At 32.3% G+C, this 24,169-nt stretch overlaps 1 protein-coding gene across 1 annotated transcript in view; it reads left to right on the top strand.

Annotated features, from left to right (window-relative positions):
- The first annotated feature begins 2,488 nt into the window (after positions 1 to 2,488).
- Positions 2,489 to 24,169, top strand: part of Osi17 (DUF1676 domain-containing protein Osi17) — a 45,434-nt gene continuing 23,753 nt past the window's right edge. The window contains exon 1 of the mRNA XM_090115356.1: positions 2,489 to 2,622. The gene's annotated coding sequence lies outside the window, so the exon portion shown is untranslated. The remainder of the gene's footprint in view (positions 2,623 to 24,169) is intronic.

Here is a 24,169-nt window from a genome sequence, read left to right as displayed (position 1 = left end):
GGTCTATTTAACCAACGATATTATTTTTCCTGTAAGCTACCTCTGCTCTATACCTAATTTCATACAGATCCGATATTACACTGTAACATAAAAGTTTAATGTCAAAAAAATTTAGAAAAAAAAAGGCTTTAACGGATTTTAAACCTCATTGGTTTCGTAGTATATTATTATTAGTCTGTGGTTTCAGGAAACAACTAAATATCCATCCTCAATTTCACGTTTATCATGTGAGTAGGATACCTAGTAGGAAAATCGCGGAAGAATTCTAACAAATACCCGCGGCCCCATCATTAAAGCGGCTCGACGGAACACAGTGGGGTTTTAGTCGGTAAGAATCCGACATAACCCACGGCTCCTTCCCCGGGGGCCGTGGGTATCTTTGGAAGATTTCCCCACTATAAAAAAAAAAGGATAGTAGGAAAAGCTTTTTACAATTTTAGCTATGCGCCATCTACAATATGTTATAGAAACTACTTCTAACATTCGATTTTCCTTTCACTTGATCTTATAAGGTTTTCATTTCAATTCATGCAGATGGCAGCACAATTTATAATGAAAAACGTCGTTAAATGTAAACTGTACCTATTTGAAAATCGTAATTTTATGATGCTTAACTTCATTTTTTCTCCCTACATTGATGAAATAACGAAAAAGCTCCTCCAAAGATACTTCTGAAAGATATACATTTAAATCATTCGTTTAAAAATACTTTAACTATAGGTACATACCTATAAAACATAGGATGCTTAATAAGCACTTTAGTATGAATCAGATTTTTATGGTTATATCTACCACAGTACCTACTTCCTATAGTTATACCACAGATAATATAATACTAAACTAGTAGTTATACTAAGTATATGAGTATTATAAAATTTAAAGTTTCAAAAATAAGTTGCCTTCATAATCAGATAGTTAATTAATTAGGTAATCATATTTTGTGCATCTGCGCTCTACCAAACTAATACATAACTTAAGAAGAGACTAAACCTGTTTTTAAACTCTCAATTTTATTAATTCTTTATTGCTCTGAGAATATAACAATAATACCAATACTTTGCCTAAAAATAAATTAACTAAACAATTATTTATTGGCGGCCATTTCGCTATATAGCGATGATTTTACTGAAACTGAAATCGTATATTAACATTAGTTTAACTAATTGGTAATAAGTTCATGATAGGAATTATATTTGGATGATGTAGTAAAGATGTTCAATGCAATGATTAAACTCTTCTCTTTAGTTTCTAATTATTTGTGTACAATTTATGGATAAATATTTATAATATTATATCTTACAACTCTAGGTACAGGTAAGAATATTCTTTTTCACGTTTCTAATAAAAATTGAACTCGGAGAACAATTGAATATCGACCTTTTTAAAAATATAAGGAAGTTTGTACATATTTTAAAAGTAGGAAATAAAAATACATAAGTCAAGAGATTATGGTCGCCCCTGACACGGAGAAAATGGCTGATCATACAGTTTGGTAAATCTGCGTTTAACCGACGTCTATATTCATAAAATATAATATTATCTGGCGAACAAAATATACAGTTCAATATTATTTCGGGGAAAGCATGTACTATATATTTTTGTTTGTCTATCTCTATTGTTTAAATAATGCAACTGTTTGAAGTGTTAATGGGAGATACAGATGGAAAGAGATATTCAGGAGTCAGGACTGATAAATTGGTAGAAAAGGTTTAGTAAATACTTTTCTACAACTAAATCTCAATAATTAATTTAGAGGCATGTGATTTGACACAATAGGATCTAAGTTAAAATAATATAATTAAATTATTATCGCTACCTAGTCCTTGGCGGTTAATTTGTAAAATCAATCAGTTAAGTCTAGTTAACATGAATGGTGGCAGTGAGCTCAGTCTACGGTCAAAGACCTAGATCTTCACCTTGCTCTTGAACGTGGTTTGGCAAACTGTAGTGATGTGTCTATTTTATCGATAGTGTCATATCGATGTTTATGACAGTGTGTTACGGTAGACGCTACAGAAATGTTAAAATAACAATTTGTTGCCAGAATTCATTTCAGCGCTGTTCTCATGTATAATATTATTAATGCAGATTCTTCTATTATAATCTATATCCATAAAACTTTTGGAAGATTAACTAAAATATAGGTAATTAAATATTATTTTATCCTAAATGCTATAAATGAAAAAGTCCCATTTAGATTCAAAATAATAATACATTAGTTTACTTACTAAACTATAATGATAAGACTAATTTAAAGTTTTCACATGCAGTAAATTACTTATGCAAATTACTTTATTTGAAAGAAAATTTTAATAATATGTACCTATAAATGATTCCATGAATTACGCGTGAAAATCTTCAATGATCAATAACAAATCCATCTATCTAGACAATTTTATTTCTCCCAGCAAGACAAATCGTCCATATCTACCATGAACAATAGATTTTATCGACACGCCGTCACATCACTACTCCCAAGAGACAGTCTCCGACCAAACGCTACCACAGCTTAGTAAGTCGCCCGTGGCGTGTGACGAACCACGCATGCGCTGTGCATTTGACCTCTATACGTAAACACGATTTATGCGGTGGCAACTCCTTACGGATGTTTACCGGATAGAGGTTAGTGATGTATTGTTTTATTTGTGGCTTATCGATATTTATTTATGCATTCATTTAAAATTAGTATTTTGGTTTACTTTCTTTTGATATTTTTTCTGTGCTTTAAGCTTGTTGATTATATTTTAAAACTTTCTTGTGTGCTTTTGTTTGTGGACTACATGCATGCATTTTAAATGAAGAAGCGTGTGAGAGTTGAATAAATTAAAAAAGTAAAAGGCAATTAAAGCCAGTCGATTATTAATCATAAAGCATGAATCGTACTTATTATTTTATTTATATTGACTGTCAATGTTTAAACTACACGAAACACAAGCTCTTTTATTCAACACTAGCTGTCCGCCCCAGCTTCGCTTGTGGTATTTACGTTTTATCTCCATAAGAACCATCCTCGTACTTCAAGGAATATTATAAAAAAAATAATAAACGAAATCGGTTTAGCTGTTCTTGAGTTATGCGCTTACCAGCACATTTTGCTATTCATTTTTATATTAAAGATATTGTATAGAATTAAACATAGAATCTCTAGTTTTAAAATACACTTTTAAAAACTATTGTGCAATACATATTATAGCTTTTGAATCCTCAATGAATAATCACTTTCTCTCGTCCAAAATCGCGAGTGGCAAAACAATTTGTCAGTTTACGTCATAAAAGATTTCCCATTATACAATGGTAATTCATTTAGTGTATGCAGAAAGTATTCATTTATGATACTTTTAACGATCTCACAGTATCTCAGTACTCAAGGAAAAAAAAACAAAAACATGGTGGGAGATGAAATTAGTTTAATAATAATTGTTGTTTGGAATCGTTGTTATCATTTCAACATTTCAAAGTAATATTAATTATTTTATAAGTTTACAACTATTCCACAAAAATGTATCACTACAAACAATATTATTATAAAAAGAGTTGATATTATAAAATATCAAAAAAGTATGTTGTATAACGTTCAAAGATATTTGGCGGGAAACCTTAAAAAAACAAACAAAACAAAACATAAATCAAATTTATTATGTCCATAGATAGTATTGGAAAGTAAAATGATGTCATGGCATTTCGTTTTTACTGATTTTCTCTAACCAGTTTTAACGGCTTTTACTCTAAAAGCGGCGATGAGGAATCAAGGACGAATAGGGGTCGTACTTTCGACTCTTGACCTAATATTAATGTCGCCATCATTTGGTTGAATCTGCTATTTTATTGAATGACTAGCGCCTTCATTGAATGATGACTTTCAATTAAATGTCTAGGCGTTCAGTCAAGACGTTGAACATTACATTTAACAACTTTGTACGAGTACGAGTAGACCTTTAGAAATTCAATGAAGGTGCTAAATGCTAATCATTCAATCAAATAGCAGATTCAACAAGATGACTGCGACATAAACATTATAACACGGATAAATACAAATCTATATACTTTTTATACCATGGGAACGTTTAGAGAAATAACCTTCTTTTCATAACTAGGTTAAACCTGCCTTAAGAAGATATCTGTAATTAATGCATAATCCTGTATGTTTGACCTACATTGGGATTATAAATGAAGCCATAGTGAATCTTACTTAATTTCTTTATATTTACTCCTTCTAAACGAAACGCTTTTACAAACAATATTCATTCGGAACTAGAGACATTCCTTCAAACAGGTGCATGTATGTGTAGGCGTGTGTACACACACATACATTCTTGTTGCATACTGATAATAAATCATGTACACACTACACAGTGGCTAGTACAAGTGCCAGAAGGTTATCTCTCTTCATCATCTGATAACTATCTCTAAATATATATTTTTGTTAGTAGAAAACTTCCAAATGTATACCTACTTGAAATCAGGTACTTTTCATACCCATAACTTCTTAACATTGAACCAATATTCGATAATTTTCTATTCATTAGTAAATAGTAATACAAAAATATATCACTAGGTACCTATAGATAATTCTTTCTTTTGATCTTCTTCTCTTCTCTTCTTTCTCTACAAAATCTGAATTTGTCGCAACCGGCTATATACACCGGCGTAAGGGCGCGGGCACACGATGCGTTGCGGCGCCGTAACGTTGTTCTGTCGCAGCGGCGTCGTAGCAGCGTTGCACAGCGTGTCCTTCCTTGTGATGCAAAACAACTGAGCGGTGCCGCTCCGACGTCGCACCGCATTCACCCCTCCCCGCCTCGTCTTGGTGGTTACAAGTCCGGTGCGGCGCCGGAGCGCATCGTGTGACATGCCACAGATATTTCTATGTAAGACGACGCAGCGACACCGCTCCGGCGCCGCACCGCCGCCGCAACGCATCGTGTGCCCCCGCTCTAAGGGCGCGGGCACACGATGCGTTGCGTCGCCGCACCGCAAAGATTTCACCGTGTCAGTGGGCACACGAGCGGTGCGGCGCCGTAACGTTGTTCTGTCGCAGCGGCGTCGTAGCAGCGTTGCACAGCGTGTCCTTCCTTGTGATGCAAAACAACTGAGCGGTGCCGCTCCGACGTCGCACCGCATTCACCCCTCCCCGCCTCGTCTTGGTGGTTACAAGTCCGGTGCGGCGCCGGAGCGCATCGTGTGACATGCCACAGATATTTCTATGTAAGACGACGCAGCGACACCGCTCCGGCGCCGGACCGCCGCCGCAACGCATCGTGTGCCTCCGCCGTAACTCATCAAATCAAATAACATTCATGACTAATCTTATAATTAATGGGTTCAAAAACGAATTTATTCGATTTTTGTTTGCATAGGCAAGTGGGATAAAAGCGAATAATTTGAAATACGCACTGAAAGATTCTCACTCCATTGTATGTTCTAGAGTTATTTTATACTAGCTAGGTACATCTTAAGGTGAAAAATTTATACGGAAATAAAATCATACACATCTAAAAATAACAATAAGAAGGTGTAAACTTGGCGGTCTCTCGGACTATAGATCATTCAGTAATGTTCATCTTTTGTGGAAGAAAATCTTTTCACTTTTACATTCTTTGCGTGGATCGTGCGCACGCGACGATTCTTGATTAATTTTTTAATAGGAAAAAATGGTTGTACGCATCTCATGTCCCGTTTGTGAAGTTATTTTTTAAAGTCGGCGGATTATTAACATGAGTTATTGCAGTAATTTTATTTGAACATGTTTATGTAATAATTACATTCATAACTCGTAATTACATTCATAATTCTTTAAATTATTTTGTTGAATTCAACATTAATTTTATCATAAAATTCAAATATAATTAAATTGCATTTTATGATAAAATTCATCAAATAATTAAATATATAAGACTTTCGCATTTATAATATTAGTTACTCGCTAGATACCGCAGCGTCACTCGCATAGTACCCGGGTAAAAGTTGTACCAATCTGCTAATACTTATAGACTGTAATCTGTTCCAAATGTCATAGGTATACATATTCTATCATCTATTTCGGTTTTCAAAAATCAAACATCCATACTTAAAAACTATTTTATAGTAGTAGAAAGACTATTTGGAAGTTGAATTAGTAGGTATTATAGACATACATTGCAAATATTTAGTATCTTCATATATTATAACTTGTAGATCATGTTCAGATTAAAAATCTATGTCACTAACTCACAACAAAGTGTAACGGCATCAAATACGGCGCATCTAATGAGAAATATATTTTTTTTCTCAACAATAACTTAATGACTTTAAGTTTAAGAATTGGGCCAACTTTATAGACTACAGGCCCATGTTGAAAAAATTATGGGTCATTTGACCTATGGCATCTGTGTCATACTATTTCTATACTACTTTTAATCAATTATTCCGCAACGCCGTACAAAAATAATGGAGACAAGGGGAGAAAATCTCTACCTGAACCTTCGAATTCTCATCTGCACTCAGGTGGACAGCTTACAAGTGACGTCATAGTGCTGAATCTTATTATTTTATGCTCTTATATCGTTCTAGATAGGTCACCTGGTGGGTCAAATGACCCATAATTTTTTCAACACGGGCCTGTAGTCGTATTTTTAATTATTTCATGGTTTTTGGATTCACGATGTGACCTTTGACCTTTCTATCATATATGACTAGTAAATAGCAAATAGGTAAGTAGATCTTAGTAATATTGTTTTTTTTTACATACGACATAGGTAATTTTAAAGCCAAAAAAAAATACAATAACTTTTATTTAAAAAAAAATATTTAAGTGTCTTCCCGATGACATGGCAATGACACAATGGATAAACAAAATAGTTAGGTAAGGTCAGCAAAGTCACACGCAAAGTTAAATTATGATTGATTATATTAAACTTGTTTTCCAAAACTATTCGCATTTAGATATGATAATATCTTTACTTTTAGTGCACCATATCTATACTAGTACTAGTATTATAAAAATGAAGAGTTTGTTCGTATGTTTGAACGCGCTAGTCTCAGTAACCACAAGCTCAAAATTATTTCACTGTTAGATAGTCCATTTTTCGAGTAAGGCTAAAACCGCGTGGCCAAACTAGTATAGAATATACCTACGTAGAAAAATACTATACACTTTTATTTATACATTAATAAAAAAAATGAATGTGAATAGAATGGTGTGCGTTACCCAGGCAAAATGTTTTGCTTTAGAGAGATGAGACTTAAACAAATAATTAGTGTATCATGAGGAGCAATTTGTTTACTAATAGCAAAATTTGTTTGAATTGTAGTTTTTAAGTTATTTAAGAAAAACAAATTTTGCTGGAGTAACGTTTGAAACGTTACCCAGGCAAAATAGTTAAACTTTGCGGGAGCAATTTGACTTTTTTAAAAAAATAAAATAAAATTAAAATTAAACTTATTTAATTATTAACTATAACAAGTGGACGATTTGGAGTCACAAATGTTAATGCCAGAATTACATGCAATGATACAATCGATACCTTATTGCGAAATAAATGTTTTTCAATAACTGCAACGCTTATGCTAAATTGCAAGAACTCTCCGGTGGTCTTGCTGAGGCCAGCGGAAGGCTATTGCTCAACCTAATACCGAGGGTTGGGGTGGATGCGTAACTCCTCCCTCCTTAAGTGCGAAATTATCGGTTTGTTCATTTTTAATAACTATCCGATGATTTCGCAGACATGTTACATTTAATATCTTATAACGAAGTAAGTAAAGTAAAAATAGAATTACAAGTACAAAGATTAAAAATAGAGACGTATAGCCTAAAGTAGCACTGAATCTAAAATTTCTTTCACTGTTAACCATTTCACTATAACTGAACACTGATTGCTTTAATATCGTTGACATATATTTAACTTCGTCCAAGTTGATGCCTCGCATATTGAGTACACGTGTACTGGATAATATTGGAGTTCTATTCACAGGTAATTGCGGCAAAACTATAATTTTTGTTGGTTCTACAGGATCATTCTCAGTGATTACTTGGTGAGGGCGAATCGTTATATTCTGGATCTCGATGCTACATGGTTCGTCGATGGTCATTATGTATGTGCCCACGACAGGATATTTACTGACATCACCATTGCAAATTTGAGTCAGAGTATTTCTGTATTTTGAGAAAAGTATCCAACTTATAGGTGTGATTCTTCGAATTCTCACATTCTCTATATTGATTAGCTGTTGTTCGCAGTGCATTGGGTTTCCTTCAAATTTAAGCAGTTGTTCTATGCAAGTAGTTTCAGGATATGGCGTTTGATTTTGTTCATCGCATAGAAATTGTTCTCCAGCAGCGAGCGATCGGCACGGTTTTACGATCGGTAAGTATTTCATCCCCTTTGCCAACAGGTAAGGATATTTAGGAAAAATGGATAGGGTTTTACTATCGGATGCACGGTACATAGGTAAAGAGTATAATTTGTAATAGTTATAAGTATAATTATCTGTAATTGGAACCTCCATTATGAACGTAATCTGGTTTTGTTTAATATACGATTTAACATTAATAGTTTCTTCTAGTTTTACTAAATTTGCCTCACTCGCTTTAAACACTAAATTTTCAGTTTGAGATATAAGAATTAAATGTTGCAACAGCTCAGTAGAATTAATAATACTTTGATGTAATATGGATACTTTACTAAATGCTAGAGCAGTCTCTATTTCTCCTAATTTTATAAAAATAGAACGAAAATTACTAACAAATAAATTTAAAAGGCTTACAACATAAGTAGTATAAACCCAATGATTATCCTTAGATGCTAATTCCTTAATCATAGATTCTACAATTTTTAAACGCTTATCTAATATATTAGAATTTTGATTTAAGACTTCAGTAGAATTGATAAAACTATCGAGCATTTTAGATATTAAGGTAATTTTATTTCTAATGATAGTCTGATCGTTTTCAAGTTTAGCTGTAAGTTTATCGTATCTAATTGCGTCACTATAGTCTAAATTTCCGGTTATGTTTAAGAGGTTGTAGTTGAAGGGTCAGCGCGGACTTCATCACTATCAGCCAACACCACAACGCGGAAGGCGTTTTACATTTTTAATAGGGACCATAGTCTTCCTTTTACCAATCTCTATCGGTATAACGTTCCTTGAACCTTGTCCTATAACCTTAGCTTTATGGAATCGCGGCTTATCCTTGCTTTTTCGCTTATTAACGTCTTTCGCAAATATAATTTTTCCTGAAGGGAGACTGATTTGATCTTCACCACCTCTCCTATCCTTTACTTTTTGCTTTTCACGTGAAAGGCCGTGAACTTGCATTTCGTTCTTAAACCACGTATATAATAAAATTTGATTTGGTTTCGTATCTATTGCTTCATGTAATATAGGTATACCGGACGATTCTACTATATTAGCTGAATGAACTGTATCCGATTTTGACGTTACAGATGGTGACCTGACTGGGTAGTCACATGTTCTAGGAGAACTTAGCGCCGACAGAGTTTCAGAGTCGGAAATAGATATCGTTTCACTAGAATCGCGTTCTGATATAGTAATTGTACTAGAGTCGTTACGCGCTCTTGGCCTATTGTCTTTATCGCCTATATTAACAACCATAGATTCGTTTTCATTATCGGAATGCGTAGCGTTAACTCTAATTCTAGATAAAGCGTCCGCGTTAAAATTTTGCTTCCCAGTTTCAATCATAAATTTGGAATTAGTTTCAGGAATATAAATGTGTGGAAATTTCAGATTTGAATTGCAATTTAATGCTATGATTTTTTCTTTGTAGAGGCTTTCGTTTGAAAATTTTCTTCATCAGACGGAAGCGCATTAACATCTTGAGTATCGTCAGTGGGTGTATAAATCTCATTCGCGTCGTATTCGTAATTCGTATCGTAAGGATTACAGCCATAATAATTCGTATAGTCGTAAGGATTATAGTCATAGTAATAATTGTCATATAGTGAATTGTCATTATGTAAGTCGGTTTCATTCACTCTAAAACCTGGCTGAGTTATATTTTGTGGTCGAGGGGGTGCCGTCCTCATGGAAACGTCAGTAGACTCAAATCGGTTATTTTGAGGAGGTCTTTGACCGAAATTCTGTGGCGTCATACCAAAAGTTTCAGGAGCCCTATAACCAAATTGCGGGTTTTGATTAAATGTTGGCCTATAACCAAATTGTGGATTTTGATTTAATGTTGGTCTATAACCAAATTGTGGGTTTTGATTGAATGAAGGCCTATACCCGAACTGTGGGTTTTTATTAAACGGTGGCTTATAACCAAATTGTGGATTTTTATTAAACGGTTGTTGGGGTGTGAATTTAAAACCAAATTTTTGAGGTACATTTGGTGTCCCAAAATTAAATCTTTGTTGAGGATTTTGTAAAAATTGGGGCACCGTTGTATTATTATGGGTACGATTGCGCGACTGATATTGTTCGTGAAAATTAACTTCTTCTAACACAATTTCTAGAGCTTGTTCTAATGTATTAGGCGATTTTAGTCTAACAATTCGCACCATGCTTTCCGGCAAATTATACAAGAAAACGTTCAGGGCTGTATGATTATAAATCGCAATTTTCGCGCGTTTAATTTCCGTATCTACCGATAAATTAACCTTCGATATTAGTAACGATCTAATATTCTGTATCCTATTACAAAATTCAAGATAACTTTCCCCGGATTTTATTTTACAGGACTCGAGAGAGATTTTAATGCAATCCTCAGTTCGCGGATCACCAAAATGTTGTTCCAGCAATTCTTTTAGCGCGGGCCAAGTATTTATATCTTCGCGCTCGGATAATAACGCGGCGGCATCGCCTATTAATCTACTAGTTATAGCATGTAAAACGTAAATATTCTGCTCTTCATGCCCTCTAAATTTATTAATTATATATTCACATTTCCGAAAGAATAGATTCAAAATTCTTTTGTCTCCACCAAAAAGAGGAATAAGCTTTAACATATCACTCGGAATTGTTATTACGTTTACGCTTTCCATGTTAAATAAGTACAGAGTAATTAAAGTTCTGAAGTCTTTAACCAATTACAATAATTTCGAATTATAAAATCACACACACACAGAAATCAATTTAAAACACAATATAATAAAAATTCTTAAAATATAGCACAATAAAAAAATTATATGTTATCAATTACTATAAAAATTAAAACTTGAAATAAGTTATAAAATCACATATAAAATATAAAAATCATTAATTGAATTACGATCGATTTTGAGATCAATTAAATCAATTAATATTAATATTTCTTTATGCAAAAATCATTTAATTTTCTAATTTAAAACTTTTAATTAAGTTACACTCTATAGTTAATTAGTCTGTGCAGAGTTTTATGCAAGACAATTCTTAGAATTAAACACGATATTTCTTATGTATAAGTTATAACTAATTACTGATTTAATAGAATTTCATATTAAAACCAGATCCGTTATAATGCGAGACGTTCAATCCCAAAATAACAGTTAAAAATAATTAAAAGTCAAAATTACACTCTCGTGAAAAGGATATGGGAATATATCAGAAAGGATGGCAAAAAGTTTTACTCACCAACCGATCGTCGATCCCATTATTCCTCGTCGTGGTCGTTTAACAAATTTATTTTTCGGTTCTTTTAGGATAGCACGGCCTTTATAGCAATGTTCTAGGGCTAATTTTGAAGACCTCTAGACATGCAGACCTTATGTGGCTATCCTACCGTCTGCGCCAGTTAAACTTTGCGGGAGCGATTTGACTTTTTTAAAAAAATAAAATAAAATTAAAATTAAACTTATTTAATTATTAACTATAACAAGTGGACGATTTGGAGTCACAAATGTTAATGCCAGAATTACATGCAATGATACAATCGATACCTTATTGCGAAATAAATGTTTTTCAATAACTGCAACGCTTATGCTAAATTGCAAGAACTCTCCGGTGGTCTTGCTGAGGCCAGCGGAAGGCTATTGCTCAACCTAATACCGAGGGTTGGGGTGGATGCGTAACTAAATCGTCTTTCAAAAATTAGTTTCAGCACGGAACCAAATACATGAATAGATAGCTTTTGTTGAGTAGTAAATGTTTATAAATAGCAAAATTTGTGTGTGGTATAGTTCTTTAGTTATTTAAGATTTTGCTGCGGTAACGTTTTGGGATTTCCCAGATCTCGAAAACGGCTCAACGCAGAAGTTTGAAAAAAATACCAATAAAAGACCTTAATTTGTTTAAATTTGTTTAATCATTAGTTTTTGATTTGGTTTTGGTTAACAACAAATTAAGTACTAAAAATATAGCTACATGTATATATGTTTGTATTGTTTTAAATCACACTATAAATTATACACTATGATATTACACTTTTATTAACTAGTAAAAATTGTGTAATATGGTACTGCACTTAAAAAATATAAATAAATCGGCTTCACGAATAACGTTTTTCTGCTTAACTGTACAAAACATCGGTTACCAAGCTGCTAATTTGCGAAGATTACCCGTACGTACGGTGCAGTCGCTTTTACGTGACCTTTTCAATTTGGTCGGCTTATTAGAGAATTGCTGACATATTCTTGTTTTTGAGATAACTTTCATTAGAGCCGTAATTCAAGGCTGAAATTAACAGGAAAGAATTTTCATGAATCATTTTAATTTGTTTAAAGTATGCCATGTTTCTTAATGTTATGGGAACTGCGTATTCGATCGCTAAAGTACGACCAGTCTAAAATAAATCAAATTTGTTTTTATCTTCTTAACGTGTAAAGTATGAAATCTAAAATGTCTGCTGTAAACAAGCGTCGAACCACGGGTATTTTTTACAGCTGTTTATTTGATTATAAGTGTATTGGTTTACATGTAAACCCGCTTCTTCTGATTTTTGAAACCATTTAATTACATTGGTTTACGTCAACCAAATCAAAAACTAATGATTAAACAAATTTAAACAAATTAAGGTCTTTTATTGGTATTTTTTTCAAACTTCTGCGTTGAGCCGTTTTCGAGATCTGGTAAAACCCAAAACGTTACCGCAGCAAAATCTTAAATAACTAAAGAACTATACCACACACAAATTTTGCTATTTATAAACATTTACTACTCAACAAAAGCTATCTATTCATGTATTTGGTTCCGTGCTGAAACTAATTTTTGAAAGACGATTTTGCCTGGGTAACGTTTCAAACGTTACTCCAGCAAAATTTGTTTTTCTTAAATAACTTAAAAACTACAATTCAAACAAATTTTGCTATTAGTAAACAAATTGCTCCTCATGATACACTAATTATTTGTTTAAGTCTCATCTCTCTAAAGCAAAACATTTTGCCTGGGTAACGCACACAATAGAATGAATTGCAAAAGCATTTGTTTGTAGAGACAATCTCCAAATCCTACTTTATAGTTTTAATAATCCATACTAATGTTATAAATGCGAAAGTAACTCTGTCTGTCTGTCTGTTACTCAATCACGCCTAAACTTCTGAACCAATTTGCATGAAATTTGGTATAGAGATATTTTGATACCCGAGAAAGGACATAGGCTACCTTTTATTGCGAAATATGTACCACGGGCGAAGCCGGGGCGGACCTCTAGTATAATATATAATAATATATAAGTTTATTTTCCTCATGAACTATATTAATTATAAACGTGTTTGTAATTATTGTATTTGTAATGAAATTTAAAAACCAGAATTCGTATTTGTAAATTATATGCATAATATGCCTCACTTATACAATTACATATTTCACTTTCATTCTAAACATCGCATTGAAATGTGAATGACCGGAGAAATTCATGTTAAGCAAAGTGTTGCTTGATATATTTTATTTAAACGTAAATTATATTAACGTCTCTGTCAGATATAGTAATATTGTTTTCATACTTTGTATTGTATTTATGAATAAAAATTACGTTAAAATTTTCCTACGTTTCTACTAAATTCTGTAATTATCACAATTTCCCAGTTTATCGATTAGCTAAGGAACAGATGATACAGAAACCTTATGCTTAAATATTTATTATATGCATAAAAAATTGCCATAACTCGAGTTCCTTTAAAACCACTACAAAGAGATAAAATTAACACTACAGAGACAATAGCCTCATACAACCGCTCAAATCGACAAATTTCATAGTATTATATAATACAAAATATAAACAAAGAAAACTTTCTCATGTGTCAAATGTCATTGACTCTTGTAATTATATTATTTTAATTAAATTAAAAAATTACTACCAAAAAGTAGAATATAAGTGAGAGCGTAAACAACGCTCGTTCTATTCATACATTAATTTATATTGCTATCTATCTATACAATTAAATTTTATTTTTTTAAATAGTATATCGTGTAAATCGTGAAAATGAAATACATTCACGAATAAATAACTACTCCGAAGTCCGAACATCTACGAATTTACTTTTAGTAATAACTGTTTATCAGGAATATGCAGAGCGAATCAAACTAAAACTCAAACTCAAACATTTATTTATTCAATTAGACTTCTTCTAGAAGCACTTTTGAATCGTCATTACATATTTTTAATATTTACCACCGATTCGGAAAGCAGTATCTATGGAGAAGAACCGGCAAGGAACTCCATAGTTTAAAATCATGTCAATTTACAATTTAATTTTACATAATATGTCACTACATAATATGTAACTACATAATATATCATAATATGCCAAAGAACTGTCCTGTGGTTTTTACGCGACGACCCTACATGGGTTTTCATCTTCCATATATTCCTCAATGCTGTAATAGGGCGGAAGCGTTGCTTAAGGCTGGTTTCTCTTCGTTACCACATCGGTCGAAGTGGATCTAGCTACGAAAGTCTTCTTGAGAAATTTAATCTTGTCTCGTTGGAAAAGCGTCGACAGAGGCTAGAAGCCTAGAACTCATAACACTCCATAAAATCGTTCACTCATCTATTCACTCTCCGTCACTACTGTCAACTGTTAATTTTAATGCTTCATTTCGCTTCCGGACTAACAAAACTTTCTCTTTACCTTTAACCAGGAATAATACCTCTTTTTATAACCCCATATCTCGTTTCTGCCGTTTGTACAATGATTTATCCACAAGATTCCCCGATTTTGATATATTTGATCATCGAATAAACATATTCAAAGAACATGTCTGTCGAATCTTGAAATGATGTCCTAGTTTTGTTGTTAATGTATTGTGTAATGTAACCATTATTTTTATTGTCTTTCTTTTATATGTAATATTGAATTATCGAAATTTTAAATATGAATTTATTGTAATACGCTTTAGATAACTTTAAGCTGTATCCCATTGTAGTATTGTAATTGTACACATTTTGTTGGGTTGCGATCTGCTCGTAAAATTGATGTGGCGCCTATGGACCCGGCAAGATCGTAGCCTGTTGTGTGTATTTAATTTGAATAAATAAATAAATAAATAAATAGGCTCTCTGAACTTATATTTTTTTACATAAGTTTTAAAAATCAACAATTAATGTACTAATTATTACTTATTATGATAAATAAATTATGTATACATATAGCTAGACAGTAGACATAGCTTTGTCTTCAAACACTTAAGAATATTGTCACTTTCTCACCTTGTTTAAATTTAAACGAGAGTTCAGTATCTATTGTTCGAGAGAAAATTTTGAAACCTAAGGTCGGTTACTAATTGTGCATTCTACTGCTAATTGTTATTGAAAGGTCCGTTTCCACTTGTCATTGAGATTTATGGTTAAATAATTTAAATTCTTGTCATATTAAAATGTCAGAAACGTACAGTATTTCTTGTGGTATTTCTTCAGAAAGATTTGTCAGAAATCTTGAGAAAGGTGCACTCTCAATTTGCACTCTAAAAGTAGGTTTGAGAGAGATGTAGAGACTCTATATATATGACTACACACTACTACAGACTACATCTACATACCTATATAAATAATGTAATATCACAATGTATTTTTTATCACAATATGGCAAAGCTACCTTACTAACCTTTGCCTAAATCCAGACTATCTCTGTGGCAAAATTACGCACAGATCAAATCAACTATTTGTATGAATGCATAAGAAATATCCGTCCATCATCCCAAACCCTTATGATTATAGAATAAGTAGGAAATAGAACTTAATTAATTTTATGAAACACGATTAATTAAAATTAAAAAATGTCCCTATTCATTCAATAAAACACCTAGCGAAAATCATTTTATATCCGAATAAAAGAAAAAGTATACAAATGGAAGCAAGTAATCTAGTTTTATCTTGACGCTGTGGAATGTTAACGAAACGGACAGCGCTGATTCTCAGCATAAACTGGTTGACAGTCATTCAAATTTTATAAACGAGACCAATTAGGCCTAGTGTCTTTACATTTAGGGCCGATTTTTCAATGCTTGGATAAAACTTATTCGTCGAATAAAGTATTAAAGTACCATTTTAAAAACGTATTCTAATTGCCCGTATTTGACAGTTTACGTGACATTTTAATATTATCGTGTAATACTTTATTGGACGGATAAGTTTTATACAAGCATTGAAAAATCGGCCCTTAATAAATTAAATTCTATAATTTATTGTGAGTTATGGCAATTACAAAATATTTTTACAGTAAAATAAAATATTGAGAAAACTTAGCCTATTTCGTAATTGCTGTTAACAAATTATTCATAAACAGTTTTTCGTAGATATATAATAATATAACATTACTATTTTCCATTCCCAAATTATAACAGACAGTTCATCGTTCGATTCTTGTATTAAGTTTTACTTTTATTTTCATTTCACCGTTCTGAGTCGAACCATATACTTTCACTCGAAACTTGTTATTTGCTTATAACTACGAATTAATAAAAAATTAAGTATAACATTGGATAATTTGACTATGTGTGTTCCCGTTGGATACGTTAAGCAAAAAAAAAATAATAAGGATAGGAAAACATAGGATTATAATATTAGGCTGCTTCCCCCCTAGGGGATGAAAAATACTCTATAGACTATAGTCAATACCTGGAGATATAATAAAAAACAGTTATAAACTTTATCTAATACACAATTTCATTGATAATATTCAATTACACACACACACACACACATTCCAAATATAATTATCGTAGGAATGAAGAAAACTTTTGTTTACACATTTGTAGAACAAAAAAGAGCGTGTGTGCCGAACACACGTGTCAGAAGTGAAACTTTTTTGGCAAGATTCAAAGATACAAAAATCGTCGCCTTACCTACTTCATGACGTGACGGTAGGGCCATGACGCGACGCGATTTTACTGTCAACGCGCCTAAAGAAATCCCATTTCAATAACAATAAATGTACATATAAGTTTATAGGACTTTTGACAACAAATTTCATTTAAATATGAAAATACAAACACACACGCACGTACACACTCTCTCACACACACAACAAATGTCATAATATTCGTAGGAATGAAATGGCTTGCATGTACAGACATACAGGAAAAACTCGACAGCCACATATTACTGTTTTCATTTCCTCCAAGAAACCAACAGTCTTTCTCAAAATGGTTGATTACGATTCAATTGTTTTATTGTGAACAGACAGTAAAACTGTTAAGTGTTCTCTTTTCTACGTGACATGTTGTCTACATACGGAATTTCTCTATATTAAATTGTTTCATTTGATTGTGACTACTACCACTGTACTTACTGTAGTAACCATGTAGTAGTTTAAACACGTTAGTATTGTTTATCAAAACCATTGTAACCATAGTAAATCATAGTATTTATTTATTTTAATTATTTCTTTATGTCAGGCAGCATTGCCCATATATTGTTAGTAGGTAGTACTTAATTCTAATGTTAGTAAAACTAAAATATATACTTATTTTTAGGTTTTAGAGTTACAAGTATTGCTTTTCTGATCTTTATAATATTAATATCTGATGCATAGGTACGTACGTACTTGTACATATCTTTGAAATAAATGTCTCTAAGGCGCGGGTCAAACACAAGCGGTGCGGGCGCGGGCGTGCCATAAGCGCGCCTCTTCAATCTGTTTTGCACCACATCCTTCTTATACATTTTGTATGAAAGAATTTTGGACAGGCGTCGAGGCGGCACGCCACCGTTGCGCCGCGGGCGTACCGCAGGCGTACCGCAGGCGCGCTTCCCCCATCGCATCCAAATAGAGGTCAATTCACGGTCATACACAATCAAAAACAAATCGGGTGGTAGGAGACGGTAGCCTGTCAGTCAAAAATGTGTTCTCTCTGTGTGGAATTATATAGAGCTGCTATTACATACCCTTCTTCGTTTTGTTTTTAAAGGTGAATTGAATTAATCGATGAAATGATTTACACAGGTGATGGCAGTAGGTAGGTAGTAGGACCGATTTTGATGAAATTTGGCACAGATAATCTTTAGACCCTGAGAAAGAACATAGGCTACCTTTTATTGCGAAATATGTACCACGGGCGAAGCCGGGATGGACCGCTAGTACAATATAAATTTTGTGTTATTTTAACCTTCTTTTCTTCCATCATTACATCAGTACTACTTTAAAATTACTTTAAAAGTACTATAAAATTTTCCAGTAAATTCCAACATTTTCAACAAAGATATATTTGCAATCGTGGGGTTATCCTCGCTATTTACCGCGGCGCGCCGGCAGTGCGCCCGCGGTGCGCCCGATGCGCGCCGCGCCGCTTGTATATGTCCCGCGCCTAAACCTAAGCCTACATATTAAAAAAAATAAGGAGGATTTGAAAAATAATAACTTCGTTCCAAAAATAACTAAGTATCTTATCCAGGATCCATTCCAAACAGTATAATAACTAGGAATTTGTCAACTAAAATTCCATTAGTTAATTTTCCAAGCTTCCACCTCTATTAAAAATAACTTATATAAAAAATATTTAACACTAAACCAAAAACAGGAAAAAAATAAACATTAGTTGACAACCAAGCTAGTCACTGCCCTGTAGTAGGACAGTAGGTTACTTTCCTATTTAGGAATAAATAAAAACCAGTTGGAATCACATTCTTGATATACCAGTCATATTGGGAAAATTTTAAATAGCTCTTTATTTAAATGCGTTTTAGGCACAATATTTTTGTGTTAACTATTTTGATTTTGTAAAAAAAAATCATTTTTGCGCATATAAATTAGCCAATTAAAAATAAAAAAGTTTTTTAATAATTGTGCAGAGGTCTTCATGGCTAAATTTTTCAATAAAAGTCTTCATAATTCCGACTAAATGCCAATATTTTTTGGGTTCACATGAGTGTCATATTTTATTTAAAAATTATGAAATTGCAAACTTTTGTATCTTTAGTCATAATTAAGAAAACTCTAAATTATGTATAATTGTATCGCTAAATACTTAAACAAATAATTGTAGTGACGACCCTAACAGAGACCGATAAAATGAAAACACCAACATTCCAAATTAAAAGTGAATCTCGAATATGTACCATGTAACGGTAACTAACCAATCAAATGAGCCTAATCATATTAACATTGCAATAAATACTGTTCTAGAAAAAACTGTGTGAAGGTACGCCCATAAATATACATCACCTTTCCATAACTTTCTCTTAAAATACTCCATAACAAGTTATAAAGGTAATTTGGTATCTCGAAAATATTCCACACAACATCCGCCTAATATAGTAATTATTCTCTCTAATTTTTAATTAGGTATTTGATGGTAGATAACACAAATAATGTGTTTTAAAAACATGAAACATTCATGAGGACGTACTGGGTCAGTTGTAGATATAAATCTTATTCCTCTCCATTCATATTTACATTTTAAACGCTTAAACAAGTGATAACTGCGTTAAAAACAACCGACTTCAAACTTGCACTTGCAACATTTACAAATACAGACAAAAATGCTCATAAAATAAAAACTACTGGGCCTATCCGAATAAAATTTTTATGGGACCAATTCGACACCATCCCGCATCGAACAAAAGAAGAATCACGTAAATCGGTTCAGAAACCTCGGAGTAATCGGTGTACATACATAAAAAAAAAAACATACCGGCCGAATTGATAACCTCCTCCTTTTTTTTGAAGTCGGTTAATTAGCTAAGAATTTATTTCACAACCCTTTGAAACGAAGTCTTGCTAAGTATTAATGAATTTGTAGAAGATGGTAATCCATGGAAAGTAATAATTACTTGAATTATTCATGATTATTATTTTAAAATATGTAGAATGTCATATTGATTTTAAAAGTACAACTTCGCAGTTTCTTGCCCATTCTTCTTTGTAGAAACTGCTTTCAGAATCGGTGGTAAATTATTATTTTCCTGTATTTTGACTTTTCAAAAGCGCTTCTAATGTCTCAATAAATGAATACATAAATGTTTGAGTTTTAGTTATTATATAGCTGATATAAATATCCTAACGAGTTTTCTAATGTTTTTTTTTTGTTATGTATGCGCGTTACCTGATATTATATCCCCCTACCTGTTACATGTAGGCGGTACATATTGTATCGTTATTTTGCGGATTTTTCGAATGTATGTTCATTGCGATACGCGCAATAGAACATAATGAGTAAAGGTCATGAAAATGCGAAACTTTGTTTACACATTCCAAATAATATATAATAAAAAAATCGATTAAGTGAAAATTGTATTTAAAAATCGCAAGCGTTTGAAACACTAACAATGACTTTAAATAGATTGATTTAAGGTCATCTAATAAACAGAAGCATGTCTATTCTAGCTGCTTTCATGTAATTACAATCGAGACCACCAAAGGATTGAAAAGAAAGTGAACATAAAAACTAACAAGCCAACTACGCTATGAATAACAATACCAGTAGCCATTGACTTTTGTATTTAATTAGTATCTGTATGACTTGTACTTTTTAATCACGAAATATTTACTAAAATAATATGTACCTATCCTACATCTATACTAATACTTATATACTACCTAATACTTACTAATATATTTTTAATATTATAAAGCTGAAGTTTGTTTGTTTAAACGCGCTAATCTCAAGAACTACTAGTCCGATTTGGAAAATTCTTTCGGTATTAGCTATATATCATCACGCTAAGACCAACAGGAGCGGAGCGACGCGGGTTCAGCAGCGGGGCACAGCTAGTCATAAATATAAATAATGTTAAATTTAAAAAGTTCGGTTTCAGTGTTAATTATATTAAGAAAATATACTTTCTTCAGATGTTAGCCTCAATGTTTCTTATTCAAAACGTACAATATTATAATGTTTGTTTTCTTACAAGAATAATAGAAACTACAGATCGTACATTTAATAAAATCACCTTTGTCCAAGTTTATAATCATATATTTAAATAGAAATGTTTTCACTCTTTACGACTTCAGATGTTGAGATTTCTTAATGAGATTTGCAGCTTCATACTTAAATGTGAATGTCATCATAACAATTAATGAATTTTGAATACTGTTTATTTAAAAATACAAAATAATGAATTACCTGCGTTTTGGCCACAAATTAAGGTAATAATTTAAATATAGAGCTGAATAGATACTCCTACTTAATGTATTAACTTTATCGTAAAAATGATCATTTGAAAAAAAACAGCCGAATTGAGAATCTCCTCCGATTTTTTGAAGACAGTTGAAAATGCTAACAAAACATTTTTCTCTACTATTATACGAATATAATCATTTAACTTTATTACTTTCTATAGAGGATATAATATCATATAGTAGAATAACATTAAATAAATAAATAAATAAATATTATAGGACATTATTACACAAATCGACCTAGTCCCACAGTAAGCTCAATTAAGGCTTGTGTTGTGGGTACTAGGCGACGATAAATATAATATTTAATAAATACATATATAGATAATAACACCCAGACCCAAGAACAAATAATTGAGTTCATCACACAAATATTTGCCCTGACCGGGGATCGAACCCGGGACCGTCGGCTCAGTAGGCAGTTACTCTACCACTGCGCCAACCGCGTCGTCTTATATTATATAGGTACCTATTTTTATTCCACAAGGTTACCTCTGTTTAATAAACAATTGTAATCATCAAATGTATTATTTAATAAAGACATTTTGTTATTATTAATTGTTATAATATCACAATAATATGTGACAATTGATTTCTACCGGCTCTTATGGAGTTACGTTCAAGGTCATTGATCTATTCATTCGTCAATTGTCATTACGCCATGAAATATTGTTACAATCAAGAAGCTTATATCTAATACACTGGAGATTTCAGTATGAACATTAACTTGTAACAAGAAAATATGACCTTGAATGACGCCTGTATGTTTTTTTATCCCTTTCACACCTAACTAACTACCTAGGTACATAACAAGACTTTCTTAAATTGTGTTTTTTTGTTTCTTTTTTTACAAGTAAATTACTTTAACATTTAAAATATGATATGATATAATTGGTGATTCCACCCATAATATTCCCTAACAAAATATAAGACTTTTATATTTAGCAATAAAGCCTATAATTTACCGAATCAAATTGAACATTTGTGACCCCTACCCTCCCTCCAAATATTAGGCTGTAACTGCGCCTATAAGAAAAAATTGCCTTCTTTCATACGTTTAGATCGTTGAGAATTATGAATGGCGTATCTTGCTACCAGTATAGTATTAAGTATATCTGTGAACGTCATTCCTGTTTACAAATTCACGAGGTCGAATTGTTTGTCGACTTTCACTGCGAAAGTCCACGTGTTCGCTGTTCGGACATTAATTTGATTAGAATGCTTTCTTCGAGGATTTGTTAACAGTTGTGTGTTGCTTTATAATAGTGATTATATATGTGTAGTGAATAGTGATCATAATGGAGCAGAATTTTGTTTGTAAGTAGTTGTTTGATGCGAAATTATAAAGATAATCAAAAATAAAAAGCTCTACTTCCGCTTTCATTTATGTTAGAAATAATATTATTTTAACCCATTGACCACCGTAAGGCCCGATCGGGGCGCGACACAATAGATTTTCTATTGTGTCTGTGATTCCGAGGACTGATGGAATAAGAAACAAAATGCTATGAAATTTAATTTACATCAGGTGTTTTGAAGATTTTTTAACAGATACCTACATAATAATAAGCTACACTAGAAATATAAATTAAACCGCAAATGAAATAATTAGAAACCGCATAAAAGTTTTTTTACCCTGCTTCGATAACTGCCATGCTTTATTGATGAATATTTGTTTTAAAATAATTATATGAGAATGGAAAACAAGCACATAATTAGCGTATTATCATACAGTTCAACTGTATTTAATTGTCCAAAATATACAGGCATTTATCAACCCGTATATGTAAAGTCGGTTAGAAATGCGACAAAACATAAAATATATGAGGGAACAAATACAATTGCAAATAAATCGTTTAAACTGAGTTTACCGTAAGTCTCCAATATTTCAAATAAGCTGCGGTTTCGCTAACCTCGATTCCTAAATCTAGGAAATTCTCACGTACAGACTACCAGTAACCACAAATAATATTACGTATTATTATAAGGTTTGTCTTATATGATATTTAATTATTAGTATTATCACTTATTTGTAAAATAAACTAACGATCCGTCTGGATAGTAGGTACTCAGGAATAACGTGCATATTCAACGATGAACATTTTTCGAATTCGGTAAGTAAGTTCGACTGAGGTTCGCACTTTCAAAATTTTCAGCTTTATACCATTATTACAGATTATAATCTTTAAATATTGCTTTTATAAAGGTCAAGTTTCACCACTTACTTATTTAAAGCTAGTTTTACACCCACAGCTTCTAAAACTTAACTTTTTTTATAGTTGTAATAATATAATCTATAGGTGCCTTCATGAAAGTAAAATCACATTCTTCTGTTTGATGTTAAATTGTTGTTATTTAGTTCGATCTACTTTGCATATCGAGTATGTACACGATATATGTACATTCATTTTACTTTCGAGTTAATGTGCTGTGAGTGCTTTTACTAGTCAATGGAATTCATTAAATAGGTATGTGTGTACATACATAACTAGTTTTTCCAATGAATAAATTATGGGCCACGAATTGAAAATCTCGGTTAAACTTTTGTAATTAACATATTTAATCTTGTAAAATTTTATCAATATTCTTTTTAATACCAATTTTGGTACATTAACTTTGTTTTTTTTTCTTACTTGATTACTCAAATTTGAAGTAATTGACATAAGCTGTGCATTATAAAAAGTATTTCCTGTCCTGAA

This window comes from Colias eurytheme, chromosome 23 (genome assembly GCF_061535395.1).
Source record: "Colias eurytheme isolate Ceu_HAF_F1 chromosome 23, ilColEury1 Martin Lab GWU primary, whole genome shotgun sequence".
Taxonomy (NCBI): domain Eukaryota; kingdom Metazoa; phylum Arthropoda; class Insecta; order Lepidoptera; family Pieridae; genus Colias; species Colias eurytheme.
This window is presented reverse-complemented; position numbering and strand designations above follow the sequence as displayed.